Raw genomic sequence first — 25,112 nt, forward strand, 5'->3', positions numbered from 1 at the left:
CGGGTGGCACGGGATACATGCGGACGTGCATTGTCCTGTTGGAACAGCAAGTTCCCTTGCCGGTCTAGGAATGGTAGAACGATGGGTTCGATGACGGTTTGGATGTACCGTGCACTATTCAGTGTCCCCTCGACGATCACCAGTGGTGTACGGCCAGTGTAGGAGATCGCTCCCCACACCATGATGCCGGGTGTTGGCCCTGTGTGCCTCGGTCGTATGCAGTCCTGATTGTGGCGCTCACCTGCACGGCGCCAAACACGCATACGACCATCATTGGCACCAAGGCAGAAGCGACTCTCATCGCTGAAGACGACACGTCTCCATTCGTCCCTCCATTCACGCCTGTCGCGACACCACTGGAGGCGGGCTGCACGATGTTGGGGCGTGAGCGGAAGACGGCCTAACGATGTGCGGGACTGTAGCCCAGCTTCATGGAGACGGTTGCGAATGGTCCTCGCCGATACCCCAGGAGCAACAGTGTCCCTAATTTGCTGGGGTGATGCGGTCCCCTACGGCACTGCGTAGGATCCTACGGTCTTGGCGTGCATCCGTGCGTCGCTGCGGTCCGGTCCCAGGTCGACGGGCACGTGCACCTTCCGCCGACCACTGGCGACAACATCGATGTACTGTGGAGACCTCACGCCCCACGTGTTGAGCAATTCGGCGGTACGTCCACCCGGCCTCCCGCATGCCCACTATACGCCGTCGCTCAAAGTCCGTCAACTACACATACGGTTCACGTCCACGCTGTCGCGGCATGCTACCAGTGTTAAAGACTGCGATGGAGCTCCGTATGCCACGGCAAATTGGCTGACACTGACGGCGGCGGTGCACAAATGCTGCGCAGTAGCGCCATTCGACGGCCAACACCGCGGTTCCTGGTGTGTCCGCTGTGCCGTCCGTGTGATCATTGCTTGTACAGCCGTCTCACAGTGTCCGGAGCAAGTATGGTGGGTCTGACACACCGGTGTCAATGTGTTCTTCTTTCCATTTCCCGGAGTGTAGTTGCCACTAGTTAAGTTCCATCCCTCGTACATACACTTAGACGAATAATTCTTGGAGTCACTTTATATCCACATTCCCTGTTTTCAGTTCACGACGACGGAAATAATCGAGTGGAGATAAATCTACAGAGGTTGCACAGTTACCCTGCGAAGACAAATTCGTGGAACGTCTAATCCGTCAGCGCTTCTAAAACGCGCGATCGGACGCAATGTTGGCAAATACTGCGTGGCTGGGTAGCGTTCCCGGCCGTTTGCACGTCAACAGACTCCGACGTTTCGACACGACGCGTTTGTGACGACCTGTGGAGAGATTCGTGGAAACTGCTTTGCGACGGAAGAGGCTGCTGGCATCTGAATGCGGCTGAGCGCGTGTCAGCTGTAGACGATCATCTGAAAAAGAACAGAGAAAACCGTTTCAGCTTCCTGCGCTATTAACGCCTTCGTATGGTTCTTGGTATTACTTCTCCGATGACAGACTTCCTAATATTTTCCGAACGCCGAGCCGTCTGTATTTTCCGCCTCGTGTTTCATCTCTATCCAATACGAGGTCATTAGCTAACGACATTACTCAGAAATCTCTCTCAGTGTGTTATTCTCCAGACAGAACTGGTAGCATACTTTGCATACTTCCACGCAATAATCTCATACGGTATAATCTTCATGCAACTAAGACGAGAAAGAAGTTGTTCTACAGAAACGTGCCGTTACAGCAAAGCTGATAACTGAACGTCTCGCGGAAGAAACTTTGGGGATATACGGATTCCTTCAGTGGCATGCCAATATCGGGTGGTTGTAGTTAAAGAGCAACTACTGACAGAGGTCCAGTGTGGGCTGTAACTATCGTATGGAAGCGAAACTTGGTAGATCTTCTAACGCGTTAATCTGAAACCGATTTATGCTGAAAAAAAATTATTTCCAATTCGGCCACCAGGTGAAAATCTGGCGCCGTAAATGCAAGAAAGACGTTTAGAAATGATTCCGTATGTAATGGATTAGGAACGGGGCGTGGACGGGATAGCTAGAGAAGCGCATAACGTTGATTTTATTACTAGCCGCTTCTTACACAGTCTGTTCAAGGTGAGCACCGGAGGCGCCGACGAGACACAGCGCCACATTTGCACCTGATGGTCAAAATTGGAACTAATTTTTTTCAGCCTAAATTGGTTCCGCTTGAATGCATTTGAATATCTACAAAGTTTGTCTGCCATTTCGTTCCCCATGCTTCTCCAATACGAGATTGTGCTCCGACTTCTGGTGGTGGTGGTGGTGGTGGTAAGTTACTATCGGAGCAAACTGTTGAGGTGATCGGTCCCTAGGCTTACACATTACTTAATCCAACTTAAACTAACTTACGCCAAGGACAACACACACACACACACACACACACACACAACCATGCCCGAGGGAGGACTCGGACCTCCGACGGGTGGAGCCGCGCGAACCGTGGCAAAGCACTTAAGACAGCGCGGCTAGCCCACACTGAACGTCCGTCATCAGCTGCGCTTTAATTATAACCACACGGTACACACATTTCCGTAATGGTATTTGTGGTCAATGAGGTGAGAGAATTTACGGTGAAGTCTCCAACTGACAACCACAATACTAAAAGCTTCCTGCCAGATTACAGTCGGACGAAAAGTCTGACCGACGTGGGACCTCTGGTATTCGCGAGCACCGATTGAGCTGTCCAAGCACGACTCAATATCTGCAACTTTATTCCCGAATATTCTTCCTTGTAGGATTTCTAGTGAAGTAGACACGCGAAGGTGCGTCGTGCGCTGTGTTTGGACTGCTCAGTCGCTAGGGCACTTGCTCTCAAAAGGCAAAGATCCTAGGTTCTAATCCCGGTCCGGGACAGTTCCAATCATACGAAAGTTTCAGAAAAGATGGCAGTCATAAGAGTCGAGGGGAATGAAAGGGAAGCAGTGGTTAGGAATGAAGTGATACAGGGTTGTACCCCCGATGTTATTCAATCTGTATAACGGGCAAGCAGTAATGGAAACAAAAGGAAAATTCGGAGTAGGTATTACAATCCATGGAGAAGAAATAAAAACTTTGAGGTCCACCGATGACATTGTAAATCTGTCAGAGACAGCAAAGGACTTGGAAGAGCAGTTGAACGGAATGGAAAATGGTTCAAATGGCTCTTAGCACTATGGCACTTAACATCTTAACTATCAGTCCCCTAGAACTTAGAACTACTTAAACCTAATTAACCTAATGACATCACACACATCCACGCCCGAGGCAGGATTCGAACCTGCGACCGTAGCAGTCCCGCGGTTCCAAACTGCAGCGCCTAGAACCGCATGGCCACCGCGGCCGGCGAACGGAATGGACAGTGTCTCGAAAGCAGGATATAAGATGAACATCAACAAAAGCAAAACGAGGATAACGGAATGTAGTCGAATTAAGTCGGGTGATGCTGAGGGAATTAGATTAGGGAATGAGACACTTAAAGTAGTAAAGGAGTATTGCTATTTGGGGAGCAAAATAACTGATGATGGTCGAACTAGAGAGGATATAAAATGTAGACTGGTAACGGCAAGGAAAGCGTTTCTGAAGAAGAGAAATTTGTTAACATCAAGTATAGATTTAAATGTCAGGAACTCGTTTCTGAAAGTATTTGTATGGAGTGTAGGCATGTATGGTAGTGAAACATGGACAATAAATAGTTTAGACAAGAAGAGAATAGAAACTTTCGAAATGTTGTGCTACAGAAGAATGCTGAAGATTAGATGGGTAGATCACATAACTAATGAGGAGGTATTGAATATAATTGGGGAGAAGAGGAGTTTGCGGCACAACTTGACTAGAGGAAGGGATCGGTTGGTAGGACATGTTTTGAGCTATCAAGGGATCACCAATTTAGTACTGGAGGGCAGCGTGCAGGGTAAAAATCGGAGAGGGAGACCAAGAGATGAATAAACTAAGTAGATTCAGAAGAATGCAGGTTGCAGTAGTTACTCGGAGATGGAGAGGTTCGCACAGGATAGAGTAGCATGGAGAGCTGCATCAAACCATGACTGAAGATCACAACAATAACAACAGTAAAGGCTATGGAAGCTAATCACCTTGTGTGAATAATTAGTGACGACAGGAATGCTTCTAGCTGGAAATAAAAGCCTTCGTATAAAAAAAATTACACTTGAAACACATTAATTATGAAGCTACAGGTACCATCAGGAATGGCAAGTACAGTTTTACAATCGCCTATATAGAGAGGATAACAACATGCTAAGAAATAAAGTTTCATACTTAGCGTTATCGATTGAAAAACCACAAGTAGCCAATGGAAATCAACAAATACCTCATATACAGTCACTTCAACGCCATCGCCAGTAAGAAATAAAACACACTATTTTAAACATATGTTTACATGAAAATCTTATTGCTAATTGCACGGTTGCCTAATAGTTAATCCAATCACCACCATTATCGATTATAGCTTGACACCTTTTTGGCATCCTTTTCACGAGATTTTCTGCATACTCTCTCGGTAACGATCTCCATATCGTCCTCATTTTATATGACTACTGTTTCAAAGTATATACTGGCTCTCCTTTAAGATTCATCGTAACATACCACCAAACATTTTCGATTGCATTTGCATCCGGAGAAATCGCTGGCCACTCCATCGCGGACAGCCCATTGTCTTGTTTCCACGCTGTACAGAAACGGCTGCGATTTTTCGGATCTTTATCCTCTTGAAGGACCCAGTTTACCTCGTTCGAACCGGGACCTCAGAAGGTTGGTTGGTTGGTTTGGGGAAGGAGACCAGACTACGTGGTCATCAGTCTCATCGGATTAGGGAAGGATTGGGAAGGAAGTCGGCCGTGCCCTTTCAGAGGAACCATCCCGGCATTTTCCTGGAGCGATTTAGGGAAATCACGGAAAACCTAAATCAGGATGGCCGGACGCGGGATTGAACCGTCGTCCTCCCGAATGCGAGTCCAGTGTCTAACCACTGCGCCACCCCGCTCGGTGGACCTCAGAAGGCATTTTTGATAAATATTGGACATTTTTCAGCGTTTAAATTGGCTGTAAATACGTGCAAATAACCAAAACTACAACCGACAAAACAAACCATTCAAGTCTCATACTGTTTATCGATACTCTCTGCAAATGCACATTGAGTACAGCTTCGAGACCACTACTAGAGATGTTGCTGCGGGTGTCACACTTAACATTACGGCGTACACCATCTTGCGAAACTGACTGTAAACTGGCTATCATAATTAAATTATTGTAGATAGAGCAAAATTCAGGAACATAATTTATGCTTCTGAAGATTTACTTCACGACAGACAAGATGGACAGGAGACAAGATGGACAGGAGAATATGAAAAGAAACGCAGTTAACGAAAGAACAGATACAGGGAGGAAAAGCATGAAAAAAAGTGTTAAATAAGTCCAAACGCTCTCGTCGGCAGGGCTAACGGATTTCTTAAATAGGGGTACATTAATTGAAGCAGGACTTTGGGGAAACAGGAGAGAGAGAATTAGAAAGTCACAATGGCGCATTTGTAGAGACGTCATGGTAGGAGGTAAACAGCCAGGTACCGTCTATTACAGAAAATTAAACGAATAAGCCACTACAGAAAAGAAGAAACATAAGTACATCAATACGTATTAACTCGGCATAACATCTTCCTTAGATAGAGACTGTAGTAAACTATCAAAGGTCAGATCTAGGGCTTAACTTATATAAAGCATGGCCAGTTCTATACACTTCGCAGGCTTCAGCCAATTGACCGTGAAGCAAAACACAGGATATGTTGGCTAAATCAGCAACCTACAGCCTGGAGGATATTGTGATGGCTAATTGACTGTCAAATTTTCGCTGCCGAGATCACACGGAAATGAAGACAGAATTTGTTTCCTATTACAAACCACAAATAATGAAATATATTATAAATGACAAGGACAAAGTTGTGGATATTTTACAGTATTAACTGACTACATAGCCGGATTAGGGCTTACAAGGCCACGCTTAAACTATAACTACCGTCGTTAAGGAGGATACAGATAATATTGAAACATATTTACGTACTAACAGTGTAACCGTCACGTAAGTGAAAAGGTGAAGATAACAAACCAGAAGACAAGATTTAAACTGTGAGTGAGTGTGAGTGTGTGTATGTGTGTGTGTGTGTGTGTGCATGTGTGTGTGTGTGTGTGTGTGTGTGCGTGTGTGTGCGTACATGCATGTGTGCACGCGTGATGACAAGGCGGAAGAAGCGCAGCGGGCAGCATTAGGAAAGAATTACTGTCGACAGATGAGAAGACGTACATGTAGTAAAACCACATAGGAGCCTGTATAACAGTTTAAATTAACAGTCTCAATAATGTAAAATAAATACAAGAATGCTGAAGAATAGCTTGAATAATTATTACTTATCGAAGTTGATCCAAAAATAGTGAGCCGGCTGATGTGGCCGAGCGGTTCTAGGCGCTTCAGTCTGGAGCCGCGCGACCGCTACGGTCGCAGGTTCGAATCCTGCCTCAGGCATGGACGTGTGTGATGTCCTTAAGTTAGTTAGGTTTAAGTAGTTTTAAGTTCTAGGGGACTGATGACCTCAGAAGGTAAGTCCCATAGTGCTCAGAGCCATTTGAACCATTTTAACCAAAAATAGTGTAAACAATGTGAATGAAAATTGTAACAGGAAATAGATAAGCTGAACTGTGTGTCGGTAATGGTGAAGAATTGCACTTACCGCAGGGAAGATGTACATATAAAAAGTCAACATTGTGCATAGTGATTTGGAAAACACTGAATATCATAATAAAATAGGGGGGAGGGGGGAGTTGGAGAAATATGTGGCTTAAGGGAAGATTAAGGGAGGAGATGTGTCAACTGCGTTTGGTCATTTAGTAATAAATCCTCACTGTGTGCCAGATGTTTTTTCGTCTCCAGGGCTTCCAACTGATTGTTCTCCTTATTTCTATTTACAGTTCAGCTTTAATATTTTGATTTACGTTAGTATTACTATTGTATTGTCATAGAGGGCAATTACTCTGTGTTTGTACGTCACTACTCATGTGTAATGTCTTTTTGCGCTCAAATGGCTCTGAGCGCTATGGGACTTAACTTCTGAGTTCATCAGTCCCCTAGAACTTAGAACTACTTGAACCTAACTAAACTAAGGAAATCACACACATCCATGCCCGAGGCAGGATTCGAACCTGTGACCGTAGCGGTCGCGTGGTTGCAGACTGTAGCGCCTAGAACCGCTCGGCCGCCACGGCCGGCTCTTTTTGCATGTTCTCACCAGTCCTGTATTCTCTTCGATGACGGTAGTCCGTTATGCTCTGATTATTGTCTCTGTAAGCCGAAATGTGACTGGCAACGTACATTAATGCAGCACATCATCCCCAATTTTGTGGGTTTCGTGTATAAATATGAAAATGCCCACTCAAGCACCAATGGAAAAATCAGCTGACGTAATGAAGTATACATCCGCCACGCTCAGGTGCCCTCCCCCAACATAAAGAGCAAGTGCGCACCCTTCTGAAACTTTCGAAAACGTATTAGAGGGCACCTTTGCAGTTCACCTAAATTTCCCTCGCCGTTTAATATGAATTTATCGCGCTCTCGGATCCGCCCTGGTGTAGTAAATTAGTACGGCGTGGTTATAATTAAACTTTCGCTACATCAGCCAGTATAAACGAAAAACTGTTTACCGTATGGATGCGAAACTTTATAGGAACGGTGTTCAGCAGCATTTGCGTTGATACTGGTGTTAGCGTCATGACTTGCCGTTAGGCGGCGGTACTGGTACGGCGACGTAGGTGAGAAACAGAAGCATAAGTGTGCATTACTGTTGTAGGTAGTCAACATGGGTCTGGACAAGCCGTTTTATCAGATCAACAGCAACAGCGCTGCCGTTCTTCACGAGTATCGACGCCTTAAAGGGTTACGGCGAGGTCATCTTTGTGCACCGTGGTTGAAGAAAATGTTCGGAAGTTCGAATTAATTGGCGATTTGGGAATTGCCCCTGGCAAGGACCGACGGCCAGTTAAGCCACAAATTGTTGAAGAAGTTCCTGTCGCCATGGCTGTGAAACATGCACGTTGAAGATGAGCGCCGCGCGGCGTGGCCACGCGGTTTGAGGCGCCATGCCACGGACTGCGCGGCCCTTCCCGCCGGAAGTTCGAGTCCTTCCTCGGGCATGGCTGTGTGTGTTGTTCTTAGCGTAGGTTAGTCTAAGTAGTGTGTAAGTGTAGGGGCCGATGACCTAAGTAGCTTGGTCCCTTAGGAATTCACACACATCTGAACATTTGAAGATGAGCATACCGTGGGAGGTAGCCAACATCTCACATGACCAATCTCTAGTGGCGTTCGGGTCTGTCGTGGATGCAGGCGGTCGTTGCTCAATGTGAGCAACGTTTGTAATCTGAAACATAAACATAGTACGTAATTAACAAACGTTACAATCTCATGTGAAAACTGAAATATGTTTCTTTCAATGAGTTATTCGGTATTTCTCTTTCGTACGTCCTTAAAAATGTGTTTCCATAATGTTTCATTGTCCTACGACCATTCGTTTGTCATGGGGGCCCTGCTAACTAGCGAAAGTTTACTTGGATCCATCCTGTACATACTTTCCAAACGGAGGTTTTTAGCTTTCCGCCAGATTAAAACTGCCTGCCGGACCTGGAATCGAACGTGGGTCCTTTGGTTTTCGCGGAATATGTTCAAATGTGTGTGTGAATTCCTAAGGGACCAAACAGCTGAGGTTGTCGGTCCCTAGACGTACACACTGTAAGTAGGCTCTTTAGGTTTTTATGTTAGTAACGCCACGTAGCTCTATATCAAAAATCACTGGCTGTGCTGTGTGCAGTCTGTGGCTGGTTGGTATTGTTGGAATACTCGCTATTGCAGTGTTGGGCAGTTGGCTGTTAACAGCGCGTAGCGTTGCGCAGTTGGAGGTGAGCCGCCAGCAGTGGTGGATGTGGGGAGAGAGATGGCAGAATTTTGAGAGCACACGATCTGGACGTGTGTCCATCAGAAACAGTAAATTTATAATACTGTATATCATGAATATATATATATATGATGGCTTTTGAACATTATTAAGGTAAATACATTGTTTGTTTTCTACCAAAATCTTTCTATTTGCTGACTATGCCTATCAGTAGTTAGTGCCGTCCGTAGTTAGAATTTTTTATTCAGCTGGCAGTATTGGCGCTCGCTGTATTGCAGTAGTTCGAGTAACGAAGATTTTTGTGAGGTAAGTGGTACATGGAAGGTAGAGGTTATTGTCAGACAGGGCCATTCTTTCGTAGGGATTATTGAAAGTCAGATTGCGTTGCGCTAAGAATATTGAGTGTCAGTTTAGTGATGATCAGAATAAGTAAAGAGAGAAATGTCTGAGTACGTTCGGTTTCGCTCAGCTGTTTGAAAATCAAATAACGTAAGAGGTTTACCAGCACAGTAATTGATAAATTTTGCAAGGGGATGTTTCACCACTACTTATACTAAGAACAGTACACACATCCATACCCGAGGGAGAACTCGAACCTCCGGCGGGAGGGGCAGCGCAATCCGTGACATTGCGCAACAGACCACACGGCCACTCCGCGCGGCCCTTTTGCGGTCAATTGACCCACAGACTTAAGTTACCGAAGCCCTGACAGTTCTACTTCTGCCAGTAAGTCGTTTGTGCCAGAACGTACTTTACATTCTGGGCATCCGCAGCTGTAGAAATCATTGATGCTAATAAGAATTTCGCTGCCAGCTGATAAAATCCTTGTTTCATTGACACAAAACTGGTTTCGCAGCCTAGAGCCGCATCATCAGGTGCATCCTGCATGGTAAAAATTAATATAAAGTGTCTCAGCTTTGTGGATGTCAAAATTAATGAAGGTAATATCCAAAATAGAGTGGTTCAAATGGCTCTGAGTACTATGGGACTCAACATCTGAGGTCATCAGTCCCCTAGACTTATAGCTACTTAAACCTAACTAACCTAAGAGCAACACACACATCCATGCCCAAGGCAGGATTCGAACCTGCGACTGCAGCAGCGCGGTTCCGGACTGAAGCGCCTAGAACCGCTCGTCCACAACGGCCGGCTCGCTATTTTTGGATCAACTTCGATAAGTAGTAATTATTCAAGCTATTCTTCAGCATTCTTGTATTTATTTTACATTATTGAGATTGTTAATCTAAACTGTTATACAGGCTCCTATGTGGTTTTACTACATGTACGTCTTCTCATCTGTCGACAGTAATTCTTTCCTAATGCTGCTCGCTGTGCTTATTCCGCCTTGTCATCACGCGTGCACACATGCATGTACGCACGCACACACACACACACACACACACACACACACACACACACACTCACTCAGTCTGTTCAATGGTCATAGGTGTACCCATCTCTCCTGATCAAGATATATTATCCAGTGAATATTGTCTTCTTTATATTGGCGAACGGCAACAAAGACGTGATTCATTAATTTCGTAAAAACTGCTCGTGGGTGGATCATGTTGTTGAAGACTCATATTTTTATAATTTTCCTGGCTATTATTCTTTATCATGTAAGTTGCACTTATGATGTACGTTGCACCTGACGATGCGCCTTTAGGCCGAGAAGCCCGTTGTGTATCAATAAAAGAAGAATTTTCCAGCTGTCAGCGGAATTCTTCGTAACATCGTCTCATTTCTCCCGGGAGTGCCAATCCCGCAAGTTATGAGACAGAACTTGTGTGTGAAGTTTATGATGTAGGAGGAGAAATACTGGAGGAAGTAAAGCTGAAAGATTGAGGAGGGTGAGTAAGAGAGCGGCATTCGGTGAGTCGTGCTGTGATAGCTCAGTCGGCAGAGACAGACAGAGGTCGCAGGTTCAAGTCCCGTTCTGGCACGCAGTTTTAATCTCCCAGGAGATTGCATGTCACTGTACAGTCCTCCGCAGGGTGAGAAGTCATTCTGGGAGTCTGAGCAGATGTTTGCTTTGAGAGCGGCGGAGCCGGCAGCTTCCTGCGGCTGGGATGGCGCATCGCGATGGCCGCGCCTCTATCGAGAATAGAATTGGCACAAAGTGCCGCCTTTGTCTCTTGCATCCGCACACACACACTGACACACATACACACTCGCGTCGTATCACGAGTACGGACCAAGGGCGACACCTCGGTGCTCTGCGTACGTGCTGACTGCCGGCGGTTCGACCTGCCCGAACCGGTTGTGCTGTTTTTGTATCGCTTGTCATCCCTCGGCCTTGCGTTGTCGCCTACTTTAATACGCACTGATGCACGGCGGTTCTCGCTATATGCACATATTTCCGGTGCGCGCAACCGAAGAAAACGGAAAAAAAAACTATAAGGTGGTAAGCAACGTATACACAAAATAAGAAGTTGTAAATACCAGATGGTTGGAATTAAACTGCGCCTGCTCTCTGTGGTCCAATCTGGGCTGTACTTGCCTTATATCAGAGAGACTTCGTAGATATTTTAATTTGTTAATGCGGAACCGATTTACTCTGAAAAAATTAGTTCCCATTTTGGCCACTAGGTGCAACTTTGGCGCTCTACAGCATTTCGTGGACATCTCCAGTATTCATATTGAAAAAACTGCGTAAGCGGCAGTAATAATAAAATTAATGTATACTTTTCTCACTTATCCCACATTTTCTGCTCACGTCCGTTTCTTAATCCACTGCATATGAAAACATTTGAATATGTATTACTTTTGAATACATTACGGGAAAGGCAGTGATCAATGTCTTACAAATACTTACTATTAAAAACAGTCTTGATAACGATTTATTTATCAAGGTGACCGGTTTCGACCACTACTGTAGTCATCTTCAGACCTACAAGTTGTATACAAAGCTTTAATTAGAGGGCTACATACATTATAGTTTACTTTATTGTAATTTTGAAACCTGAACAAACAGGTAGGCTGGCAGCAGCACAATACGCCGCTCTTCAGCCGAAGAGAGTACATGGAGATAAACAAAGAAGAGACATTACATAGAAAAACGGCGGGAAAAAACAGGAGACACAAGAATATAAAAGCACAAGAAGCCGTTCACACTTGATGACAATCCACACTAGGAACTGGAGACCCGACGCACAAACACTGAAGATGACGATGTCACAGGTGAACAATGGAGCGTGACGGCGAAACGGAACACTAAACATGACGGCACACACGATACACTGATGGCGGTGATCTCCGGCGCGCGAATGTCCACTTAGCGTGTGCGAGTCCGGGGACCTGCCAAGAGGGCAACAGGGATGAGGAAGGGGAGAGGGGAGGAAAAGAGGATGCCACGGCTGAGGAGACGGGGACAGGAGGATAGGGACAGGGGAGGGGGGGCCCGGGGGACGAGGGACGAGAAAAGGAGGAGGGAGGGAAAAGGGAGAGAAGGGAGGGAGGGTGCCCTGAGGAGCAAGCACAGGAGGAGGGCGGGAGGATCAAAGTTGGTAGGAGGGGTGGATGGAGGGGAGGAGGGCATCATCAGGGAGGGGGAGCTGGCGGAAGCCACCTTGGGAGAGGGTAAGGAGGGTGGAGAGATGGAGACCGGGTGGGACATGGGAGTACAGGCGCGGCAGCGGGCGGGGTTGGGAGAGGATCGGGGAGACGAGCGGGTGAGGAGGATCGAGTTTACGGGAGATGTATAGGATTCGTATCCTTTCGAGGAAGAGGAGGAGGTGGGGGAAGGGGATAAGGTCATACAGGATCCGCGTGGGGGAAGGGAGACGGATGCGATAGGCAAGGCGGAGAGCATGGCGTTCAAGGATTTGGAGGGATTTATAAAAGGAAGGGGGGGGCGGCGATCCAGGCTGGATGGGCGTAACAGAGGATAGGGCGGATGAGGGACTTATAGGTGTGGAGGATGGTGGAGGGGTCCAGACCCCACGTTCGGCCGGAAAGGAGCTTGAGGAGACGGAGATATATTATAGGAAATACATAAAGTTATAAAGCTATAAAACTATGAATTACCATTGAGTAGGAACCTCTTTACAACTTTATGTATTTCCTTTAATGTATGTAGCCCTCTAATTAAAGCTTTGTATACAACTTTTAGGTCTGAAGATGACCACAGTAGTGGTCGAAACCGGTCATCTTGATAAATAAATCGTTATCAAGACTATTTTTAATAGTAAATATTTGAATATGTCTTTTCTTGCATTCACAGCGCCAGATTTGCACCTGGTGGCCAAAACTTGAACTAATCTTTTCCAGTGTACCTCTGTTCCACGTGAACGCAATACAATATTTACCAAGTTTCGCTGGCACACGATAATCACAGCGCACAGTCCACCTCTGTGATTAGGTGCACTTCCATTATAACCACCTAATATAATAAGAAAATACAAAAAAGAGCTGCTTAAATTTTGCATACTAATGCCGCTACTTACCGACCTAAAACCTTTTCGAAGTCTCATAAACTAGAACTTGTAATATCACAACAGTAACAATAGCCCTACGGAGACATCGCACTGCAACCGCGTAACATCGCTTCTAAACCTGATAACGGCGTCAAATTGTGCAAGGGTTAGGAGGGTGCCCGGTCTAGCACAGACAGAGGTCTCCTCTACTACAATTAATTTTTCAACGAGAACATTTTTTTTTTTTTTTTTTTGCAAGATGCGTCGTTTTTGAAATATTTAGTTGTCTCATGTTGAAACAAATGCCCTGTTTATCTCGGGCAGTGAAACTCGCCGTGCGCAGATACGCAAATTATATTCATCCAGTGTTTAAAAATAAGGGCTTTAGTCACTATTAACAACAAACTCCACACATTATTTGAAACCTATACGAAACTTTTTTTCCTGTGAATAATGAAATGAAAGAAGTTTGTCGGTTACTAAATTTTCGCAGTAAAACTGCCGCATTACGAATAATGTTTTACCTTATTACTGTTTTACTAACTCTGCTCGCAACGAATTTTGCAGACAGTATATACCACTAAATGTACCTGCAACGCTATAACATTATTTAAGAGATGTGACGTCGCAAACATTGAGATGCGTGAAATACTAACTTTTACTAACCAGACTATACTCGTTCAGTGATTGATAAGGAGGAGCACTTAGCGACTCCCAAAAAACTGCAAACATAATTACAGTCCTTTTCCGAGCTGTTTCCCGCTTACATGTTGAACGTCAAATATTTGACGTATGTATATATAGGCGTATGTTTATATAGGGTGAGGAAAAATTTGTTTACCTCGACTTCGCAGCGCGATTCCTCCATTACACAAAAATGACTCTCACAAAATTTCGTCCTGAGCATATTTTCGGCGGCAGATCGGCGTTAAAGATTGGCAAGCCGACAGTACCGTAATCACGTGTATGGTAAGTACCTCTGTTAGCAACTAGCATGCAGCATAATTCTGTGCACTTTGTGAAGTGGATAGTGTTTTGGGTTAGCATGCAGGAGGTCGATGGTACGATTCTGAGTCGAGGCACGTTTGGTTTTATTTGCTAAATGTACTCTGGAATCCTAATTGTCATACAGCGATTACAGTATGTGTTGTACAAAATATTCGCACCTATGTACTACGCACACAGAAATGGAAGGAAAATCGTTTTCATTGGTCAGCTTTTAAAGCAGCCTTTTGCACGACGTGGACGCGAATTGTTTCGCCCCACTGGATTCAAAAATTGTTTTCTGTGTACCCTCCCCCAATGGTCCCATCGATTAGTACTAACTATTATTCTTACCACGTGCAGGTCCATTACATTTCGTTAGGGTCTTACGTCACCAATACGGATAGCAACGTGCTTTGCCGATAATTTCCAAACTCGGTTACCATTTGTTTGTTATATAACCATGGAACCACTCATTGAGTGCCGGCCGCGGTGGTCTTGCGGTTCTAGGCGCTGCAGTCCGGAACGGCGGGACTGCTACGGTCGCAGGTTCGAATCCTGCCTCGGGCATGGATGTGTGTGATGTCTTTAGGTTAGTTAGGTTTAAGTAGTTCTAAGTTCTAGGGGACTGATGACCTTATATGTTAAGTCCCATAGTGCTCAGAGCCATTTGAACTCACTGAGTCTGGTATATCGCATGCCGTTTGGTAAGTATCTCAACGTGTTACTGTTATTATTATTATTATTATTATTATTATTATTGTCGATGGAATTGTGGGAGCATCACGTGCATTACCGTTAGGTAAACAGTCTAAATGTTTGTTACGTGCGGCTTATGAAACGGTGTGTATTGCAGTATTATATGTCAGAATGAAACTGAAAAATAAAAACAAATACGTCTCGACCCAAAATCGAACCCTCGAACTCTTGCATGCTAATCTAAAACGCTATGCTCTGCACCAACTGCACAGATCTAGCGCATTTTGCTGTCAGAGTTAGTAACCGTACATGTGATTACTGTGTTCCCAAAGCGACAATGTTTAACGTCCATTTACTGACACAAATGAGTGCAGGGTGGAATTTTGTGAGAGATATTTCTGTATTGCTAATATGTGAGGAATCGCGCTGCGAAGTGTGAGTCCACGAAATCTGCTTCACCCTGTGTCCGTTCTCCCGCGCACGTCCGAAAGAGGACACACAAATATTATCCAAACGTTTTCAATGACGTTAGCGGCATTGGGTCATCAAAATGAATGGAAACAGGTGAAAATTTGTGCCTTACCAGGACTCGAACCCGGATGTCCCGCTTAACGCGAGCGCTCTCGTCATCCGGGCACGCATTCCATCCGACCAGGATTCCCAGCCTGTTGCACACCACTAGCCTAGCGTCACATACTTATCAACCCGTAAGCAGCCATCTCGAATCCCTGCAAGAGATCGGGCTTGACGACTTGCTAGGGGTGTTTCTACATTTGACAAATGTCTCTTCAAATTTCGCACCAGTCACACAAGAATGACGCTACTAGTAGCGCCACGTTGAGGATGCAAATCAGGTTTCCTTTACGTACACAGCGTAACGCTCGTGATCGTTAGTTAGCTTTTAGACATAACGTGGTGAATTGATGTTAGTCAAGAACGTCTCTAAGGCGAGAAAGACTTCATTATCACCGAGAAATGTGGCGCAGTCACTAGCACACTGGACTTGCATTCGGGAGGACGACGGTTCAATCCCGCGTCCGGCCATCCCGATTTAGGTTTTCCGTGATTTCCCTGGACTCGCATTCGGGAGGACGACGGTTCAATCCCGCGTCCGGCCATCCCGATTTAGGTTTTCCGTGATTTCCCTAAATCGCTCCAGGCTAATGCCAGGATGGTTTCTTTGAAAGGCCGACTTCCTTCCCCGCCCTTCCCTAATCCAATGAGACCGATGACCTCGCTGTCTGGTCTCCTTCCCCAAAAAGCAACAACAACAACAACAACGCCATTATCAACAGCTCATTGAGTTCGGACGAGGTCGTGTAATACGGCTACGGAAATGTGGATGTTGCTTCTGCGATATTCCTCACAGACCTGGCAGGAATGTAGCCACTGCATATGAATGACGGCAGTGGTGGCCACAAGAAAGTACTGTCGCAAGGAGACCGAGCTGCGGAAGGCCATGCGCCACTACGAAGTGGGAAGACAAACCAGTTCGGTTTGCAACACTGCTGCATCGTAAAGTTTGAGCAGCAGTTTCCACCACAGAGACACAACTAATCGTTACAAATCGGTTATTTCAAGGGCCGTGTAGCGTGGCCGGCTGCTGTGGCCGAGCGGTTCTAGGCGCTTCAGTCCAGTACCGCGGTGCTGCTACGGTCGCAGGTTCGAATCCTGCCTCGGATTTGTGTGATGACCTTAGGTTAGTTAGGTTTAAGTAGTTCTAAGTCTGGGCGAGTGATGACCTCAGATGTTAAGTCCCATAGTGCTCAGAGTCATTTGAACCCTGTAGCGTGCATTCCAATGACACCAAACCACCGCCATTTGCGACTTCAGTGGTATCAAACGCAAGAGCTCACGGGAGTGGAGGGCAAGGGTTCAAATGGTTCAAATGGCTCTGAGCACTATGGGACTGAGGTCATCAGTCCCCTAGAACTTAGAACTACTTAAACCTAACTAACCTAAGGACATCACACACATCCATGCCCGCGGCAGGGATTCGAACCTGCGACCGTAGCAGTCCCGCGGTTCCGGACTGTAGCGCCTAGAACCGCAAGACCGCCGCGGCCGGCGAGGACAGAGGTCCGTTGTGTTTTCCGATTAAACCTGGTTCTGCCTCGGTGCCAGTGGTGGCCCTGTCTTGGTTAGGAGGAGGCCTGCAACCAATCTGTTTGCGTGCTAGAGACACTGGACCTACACCTGGAGATACGGTCTGGGGAGTCTCATGATTCGACCTGTCGTGCTGCCACTCATGATCACCACTCCAGGGGATATTTTCGAACAGTATGATGCTTGACCACATACCACTGTTGTAATACAACATGCTCTACAGAGTGTCAACATGTTGCCTTGGCCTGCTCGATCACCACCTCTGTCTCCAATTTAGAGCATATCGGACATCATCGAGCGGCAACTCCAGCATCATTCGCAAACAGCATTAACAGTCCCTTTACTGACCGACCAAGTGCAACAGGCATGGAATTCCTTCCCACAAACTGACATCCGGCACGTGTACAACATAATGCATACACGTTTGCACGCTTGCATTCAACTTTCAGGCGGTTACACGAGTTATTAGTGTGTGAGCATATCACATTTGCACTGGCTTATCCCGCGCTCTAAGCGGGAGATCCGGATTCGATTCCCGGTCCGGCAGAAATTTTGAATGTCTTAATCACATTATCAAACTGAAGGTTGTCCACATTCGCAACTGAGAAAAATTTTCATGTACACTCATGCTCCGGCTCATAAATTAAGGATAATTTGCAGAATGTGGTGCCACATAACGTGAAACTACACAAACCTGGCGCTAACAGCTTAGGCACATAGGGAACACACACGACACAGATCTGTAAGTCCTCGGTACTGGTGATATGTTGAGAAAACCGTCCAGAAACACATGTGCAACAAAACGCTACTGTTTCTTGCGCATGTACCCCGACATGAATATGGTATATGATCACCATGCACACGTACACAGGCCGCACAACCGGTTGGCATACTCTGCATCAGGTGGTCGAGCAGCTGCTCTGCGTATGTGGACTGCTGGCAGCGCCACCGTGCGACGACCGCAGGTGAAATGCACCGCATGGTCATACTGTAAGTACGCTGTTTATGTTTTCTTTATGTAAGTAGGCTGTTTATGTTTTCTTATTGGCAACGTTACGTAGCGCTCTGTATGAAAATCACTGGCTGTGCTGTGTGTAGTCTGTGGCCAGTTTGCATTGTTGTCAGCCATTGTAGTGTTGGGCAGCTGGATGTTAACAGCACATAGCGTTGCGCAGTTGGAGGTGAGCCGCCAGCAGTGGTGGATGTGGGGAGAGAGATGGCGGAGTTTTGAAATTTGTTATACTGGATATTATGAACTGCTATGTATATTATGATTTTTCAACACTATTGAGGTAAATACATTGTTTGTTCTCTATCAAAATCTTTCATTTGCTAACTATGGCAATTAGTAGTTAGTGCCTTCAGTAGTTTGAATCTTTTATTTAGCTGGCAGTAGTGGCGCTCGCTGTATTGCAGTAGTTCGAGTAACGAAGAGTTTTGTGAGGTAAGTGATTTGTGAAAGGTATAGGTTAATGTTAGTCAGGGCCATTCTTTTGTAGAGATTTTTGAAAGTCAGATTGCGTTGCGCTAAAAATATTGTGTGTCAGTTTATGCACAGTCATGTATAATTTGTTCAAAGGGGACGTTTCAATACCCCTAGGTGATTTAAACCCGGAAACCGCCCACCAGAGCGTTGTTTCACCATGTATCAGCATTATCCTTAATTTATGAACATGAGTGTATTTTCTCTGTTATATACCCCGTTGAAGACATGTATAGTCGGATGCTACGGTGAGCAATGGCGTTTCAGGGTACACTGCTTCACAGGTGCATTTTGTTGACTTTCTTGTAAAGTGTTCGTTCGAAACTGTTATGGACCTGCGTTCATTGACGGCAGCAATACCTACTGGTTTTTAAACCGAATATCATTGACAAGGTGTGACCCTGATTTCTGGCCCCTGCCAGTCAGTATATTTTTACCACCACAGTCCTTACGCGGTGTTATGTTGCTGTTTGTGATCCAGCCCTCCTTTTAGGCGCTTTGCACAGTTTTGGACAGTCCACGCTGGTACACCAACAGATCTGGGAACCACGCGAAAACACTGCTTTCAGCCATTCTGTCACATCTCCACGCCGCTCCATCTTACTGAACTGACTCCATACAACGGACTCGCACATGCATTCACCTTTCGCTGCTAAATCTTATCACATGACCGCGTGGTGCCACACCTGCAACATAAACACCCCTCCAAAGCGGCCAGTGTACTGTTTTAAGGGGCTGACTAATTATTCATCATTTGATTTTGAAGCTCTTTCAGTAGCCGTGTTCGGAGTCAAAATTATTGGATTTCAGGTTCAAAAAATGGTTCAAATGGTTCTGAGCACTATGGGACTTAACTTCTTAGGTCATCAGTCCCCTAGAACTTAGAACTACATAAACCTAACTAACCTAAGGACATCACACACATCCATGCCCGAGGTAGGATTCGAACCTGCGACCGTAGCGGTCGCGCGGTTCCAGACTGTAGCGCCGAGAACCGCATGGCCACTCCGGCCGGCTGGGATTTCAGGTCCAGCTGCTATGCAGTCAGGTGCTTCTTATACACTGAAACGCCAAAGAAACTGCTGTAGACATGCTTATTCAAATGCAGAGATATATAAACAAGCAGAATACGACTCTACGGTCGGCAACGCCTATATAACACAATAAGTGTCCGGGACTGTGGTTGCAGCCTTTGTTGCTGCTACAATATCACGTTATCAAGATGTAAGTGAGTCTGAACGTGGTTTATTGGCGGCGTACGAGCGATGGGACACAGCATCTCCGAGGTAGCCATGAAGTGGGGACGTTCCTGTACGACCATTTCACGAGTCTACCGTGAATATCGGAAACCGGTAAAACATGAAATCTCCGACATCGCTGCGACCGGAAAAAGATCCTGCAAGACCGGGACCAACGACGACTCAAGAGAATCGTTCAACGCGACAGAAGTGCAACCCTTCCGCAAATTACTGCAGATTTCAGTGACGGGCCATTACCAAGTGTCATTCAACAAAACATCATCGATATGGGATTTCGGAGCCGAAGACCCACTCGTGTGCCCCTGATGACTGCACGACACAAAGCTTTACGCCTCGCCTGGATCCGTCATTGGATTGTTGATGACTGGAATCATGTCGTCTGGTCGGACGAGCCTCGTCTAAAATTGTATCGAGCGAATGTACGTGTACAGGTATGGAGACAACCTCACGAATGCATGAACGCTGTTCTAGCTGGTGTAGGCTCCGTTATAGTGTGGGGCGTGTGCAGTTTCTGAGTTAACGAGCATTAAGCTAAGGGCAAAAACTGTAGGGGAAGACAGAGATTGGAATACGTCAAGCAAATAATTGAGGACGTAGGTTGCAAGTGCTACTCTGAGATGAAGAGGTTAGCACAGGAAAGGAATTCGTGGCGGGCCGCATCAAATCAGTCAGTAGACCGATGACCAAAAAAAAAAGAGCTCGCTTTTAAATATATGGCCGAATGAGCCAGTGTACAGGGATTGTGAAACGAACCCTGTCGCCGAGGACCATGTGCCACAAAGGGCGCAGATTCACCACGAGATGGGAAACTCACAGGCGTCTAATGTCTACTGAGGCCTAAACACTGTAGTGTGCGAGTGAGACAGACGTGAACCCACCTCATAGGGAAATACAGTAGAAGCCGTTTGTGGCGGATCGGACGTAAAAGTGTTAAATATGGCGAACCTATGACCAGCCATAAAGGGAAAAATTTATGAAAACTATTTAATTCTGTAGTAGTGCGGAGAATCAAGCCACAGTAATTTTAATCTGTCATCCTCCATAAATTTTCACGGTGATCCTAATAAAACTCGAATATTGATCATATCTATAATAGTTTAGGATTTACTGTTAAAGTGAAATTCATAAGTTTTGTAACAAACACCTGAATGCTAAAATCTGAACGCTTGAGTCGATCTTAACGATCGACATTTCACGTAGAAGTGCATCATTAAAATGACAAATGTTGTAAATATCAACTCTGTAACTTTATTTGTTTCAAAGATATAGTAAATTTAAATTATCAGAATTTTCAGTGGAACATCAGTTCAACATTTTCTCCAACCAGAACATATTTAACGATGACAGCATGACACCTTACTGAATCATTAGTTAGTAAAATATTTGTCGTAAAGTTTAGTGCATAATAGTTACTTTTGTTCTTTATTTATTTATCAGAAAGCACATTGGTGCGAGGCTACTGGCCGTGACATTCAAAGTTAAGAAGGAAATTGTATTGGTTTTATGTAAAAGAATTTAAGAATTGATATTATTGTCACTTTATTTAGAACGTGAAAGTGGTCAAGCTATGATTAAATATGTTAAAATTTAAAATAATGTAGAATAATCTGTAGCCAATCAGATGGACAGCTTCAGGAAAGCTAACTGCTCCAGTCAGGTAAGCGAGGAAATGCGGCCGGGGACGGGAAGAGGGAGTGCTGGTGCAGTCGCGAAAGCGGACAGTTCTGGTCTAGACACCAAAGGGTACAGTTCGGATGGAAACGCGAAAGCGGACGGTAGGTATATAGGCAGCTAGGAAGTGATTCGACTTAGAAAATGTCGCGCTGTGTGGTGTCGCGGGACTTAGTCTCTGAGCGATGAGCAGCCGCGCGCCTGCTGTGTACTCTTACCTTTCGCGTAGATAATTTGTATTTCGCGATGAGATTGTGAATGATCGAACTGTGTCAAATGGATATGCGCTCGAGTGTAACTCTAAATGCGACCGCTATCGCTCCTAGTTTGCATTCTGAATAAACATTATTCTAGCCAAATGGCAACTGTGTGGCCTACATCATTTATGGGTCATTAATTCAGTTCCCGATACTATTATTACTGTTATTATATGTTATGTTAACTTTGTGTTTCGCAAACTTGTCATCAGCGAGACAATTTAACCAAAAGTCACAAGTGTCTAATTTAAGGCGTATAATGCGACACGTGCGGTTCAACCCCTAGGCGAGTTTTGAGCCAAGACATTTCGACGGAGAGGAACCGCATATGAGCCCGAACATCTTTGGGATGTTAGCTCGCAACGACAATGCGTCACCGCACACATTCGTGTATTCACTCCAGCAGAACTTCAGACATTAGTCGTGTCCACGCCACACCATGCTACGGCACTTCTGGGCGTTTGCGGAGGCCCTACACGATATTAGACAGGTGTACTAGTTCTTTGGATCTTCAGTCTATTAACCACAACGTTTTAGGGCAGGTGAGATTGCAAATGGGAAACGGTATTTCAAAAATAACTATGGAGTTCTAACGGAGTGCAGTAATTTACTGAGGGTCTTCGGATACCAAAAAACGTAATAAACAATTAAGAACTGTGTGAACAGCATCCACTAACGACTGAACAAAGGTAGTGACTCTACATCTACATCTACATTTATACTCCGCAAGCCACCCAACGGTGTATGGCGGAGGGCACTTTACGTGCCACTGTCATTACCTCCCTTTCCTGTTCCAGTCGCGTATGGTTCGCGGGAAGAACGACTGTCTGAAAGCCTCTGTGCGCGCTCTAATCTCTCTAATTTTACATTCGTGATCTCCTCGGGAGGTATAAGTAGGGGGAAGCAATATATTCGATACCTCATCCAGAAACGCATCCTCTCGAAACCTGGCGAGCAAGCTACACCGCGATGCAGAGCGCCTCTCTTGCAGAGTCTGCCACTTGAGTTTGTTAAACATCTCCGTAACGCTATCACGGTTACCAAATAACCCTGTGACGAAACGCTCCGCTCTTCTCTGGATCTTCTCTATCTCCTCCGTCAGCCCGACCTGGTACGGATCCCACACTGATGAGCAATACTCAGGTATAGGTCGAACGAGTGTTTTGTAAGCCACCTCCTTTGTTGATGGACTACATTTTCTAAGGACTCTCCCAATGAATCTCAACCTGGTACCCGCCTTACCAACAATTAATTTTATATGATCATTCCACTTCAAATCGTTCCGCACGCATACTCCCAGATATTTTACAGAAGTAAATGCTACCAGTGTTTGTTCCGCTATCATATAATCATACAATAAAGGATCCTTCTTTCTATGTATGGGTTCTGCAAAAGAACGGTTGTTTGCGTAACAGGCAACGTTACCTTTTTACACTGTCCAATTCATTAATGTAGCCACTCCTGAATAACCACTTTTTGGAGCTCGAGACTTGCAAGAATAGAGTCAGTGAGGTTTTGGGAGGTATGAACAGCGATGTGGAGCCGTAATAAGTTGCGTTAGGTTTCTCGGTTGAGAGTGCATGGGGCGAACGGCCCGCTCGAGATGGTCTCACAGATTCTCGACTGGCCTTAAATGTGGGGAGTCTGGTGGCCAGGGCAGTGTGGTTAACTCTACCTAGTGCTCTTTGAAACACGCACATACACTGCGAGCTGTGTTAAACGTCGCATTGTTCTGCTGTTACATGCTGCTGTGCCAGGTGAAACGAACTGCATTTAAAGGTGGCCATGGTCCCCACGGGTAGACGCGTACCCGTGTTGATGCACTGTGCCTTCCAGACTGACGATATCACCCAGAGAATGCCCCGAAAACGTTCCGCAGGCCGTAACTTTCCTTCCTTGTTGCAGTACGTTTGGTCTCAGACGTTTCATACCGTAAACGCCAACAGCCATCTCTGCGACGGAGCATAAAATGCGGTTCATCTGTAAAGGCCATCTGTCGGCACTCGGTGGACGTCCAGTTGCGGTACTGGCGTGCAAATTCCAGCTTTCGTCGATGAACACCGGACAGCATCAGTGCATGATCCAGGCACCTGTTACGAAGGCCGGTTGCTGAACAGTTGTCGAGGAGACGCTGTTGGCAGGCCCTTGGTTCATCTCGTCGGTCCGATGCTCAACAGTTGCGTGTCTGTTCGGCCGTACACACCTCCGGAGCCGTCGTTCACCCCTGTCATCTGTGGCCCGTGGCGAGCTACATTGCCTCACCAAAAAGGAACGCTGCCTGAATTTACGTCAGCGGCCAGGGCAGGTAACCAGAACACTAACGGCTACAAGGCAGACAATTCCGCTGGTGCACCTGAATTGTAGTGAACCAATATACACTCCTGGAAATGGAAAAAAGAACACATTGACACCGGTGTGTCAGACCCACCATACTTGCTCCAGACACTGCGAGAGGGCTGTACAAGCAATGATCACACGCACGGCACAGCGGACACACCAGGAACCGCGGTGTTGGCCGTCGAATGGCGCTAGCTGCGCAGCATTTGTGCACCGCCGCCGTCAGTGTCAGCCAGTTTGCCGTGGCATACGGAGCTCCATCGCAGTCTTTAACACTGGTAGCATGCCGCGACAGCGTGGACGTGAACCGTATGTGCAGTTGACGGACTTTAAGCGAGGGCGTATAGTGGGCATGCGGGAGGCCGGGTGGACGTACCGCCGAATTGCTCAACACGTGGGGCGTGAGGTCTCCACAGTACATCGATGTTGTCGCCAGTGGTCGGCGGAAGGTGCACGTGCCCGTCGACCTGGGACCGGACCGCAGCGACGCACGGATGCACGCCAAGACCGTAGGATCCTACGCAGTGCCGTAGGGGACCGCACCGCCACTTCCCAGCAAATTAGGGACACTGTTGCTCCTGGGGTATCGGCGAGGACCATTCGCAACCGTCTCCATGAAGCTGGGCTACGGTCCCGCACACCGTTAGGCCGTCTTCCGCTCACGCCCCAACATCGTGCAGCCCGCCTCCAGTGGTGTCGCGACAGGCGTGAATGGAGGGACGAATGAAGACGTGTCGTCTTCAGCGATGAGAGTCGCTTCTGCCTTGGTGCCAATGATGGTCGTATGCGTGTTTGGCGCCGTGCAGGTGAGCGCCACAATCAGGACTGCATACGCCCGAGGCACACAGGGCCAACACCCGGCATCATGGTGTGGGGAGCGATCTCCTACACTGGCCGTACACCACTGGTGATCGTCGAGGGGACACTGAATAGTGCACGGTACATCCAAACCGTCATCGAACCCATCGT

The sequence above is a fragment of the Schistocerca cancellata genome, chromosome 12, assembly GCF_023864275.1.
Source record: "Schistocerca cancellata isolate TAMUIC-IGC-003103 chromosome 12, iqSchCanc2.1, whole genome shotgun sequence".
NCBI classification, from domain to species: Eukaryota; Metazoa; Arthropoda; class Insecta; order Orthoptera; family Acrididae; genus Schistocerca; species Schistocerca cancellata.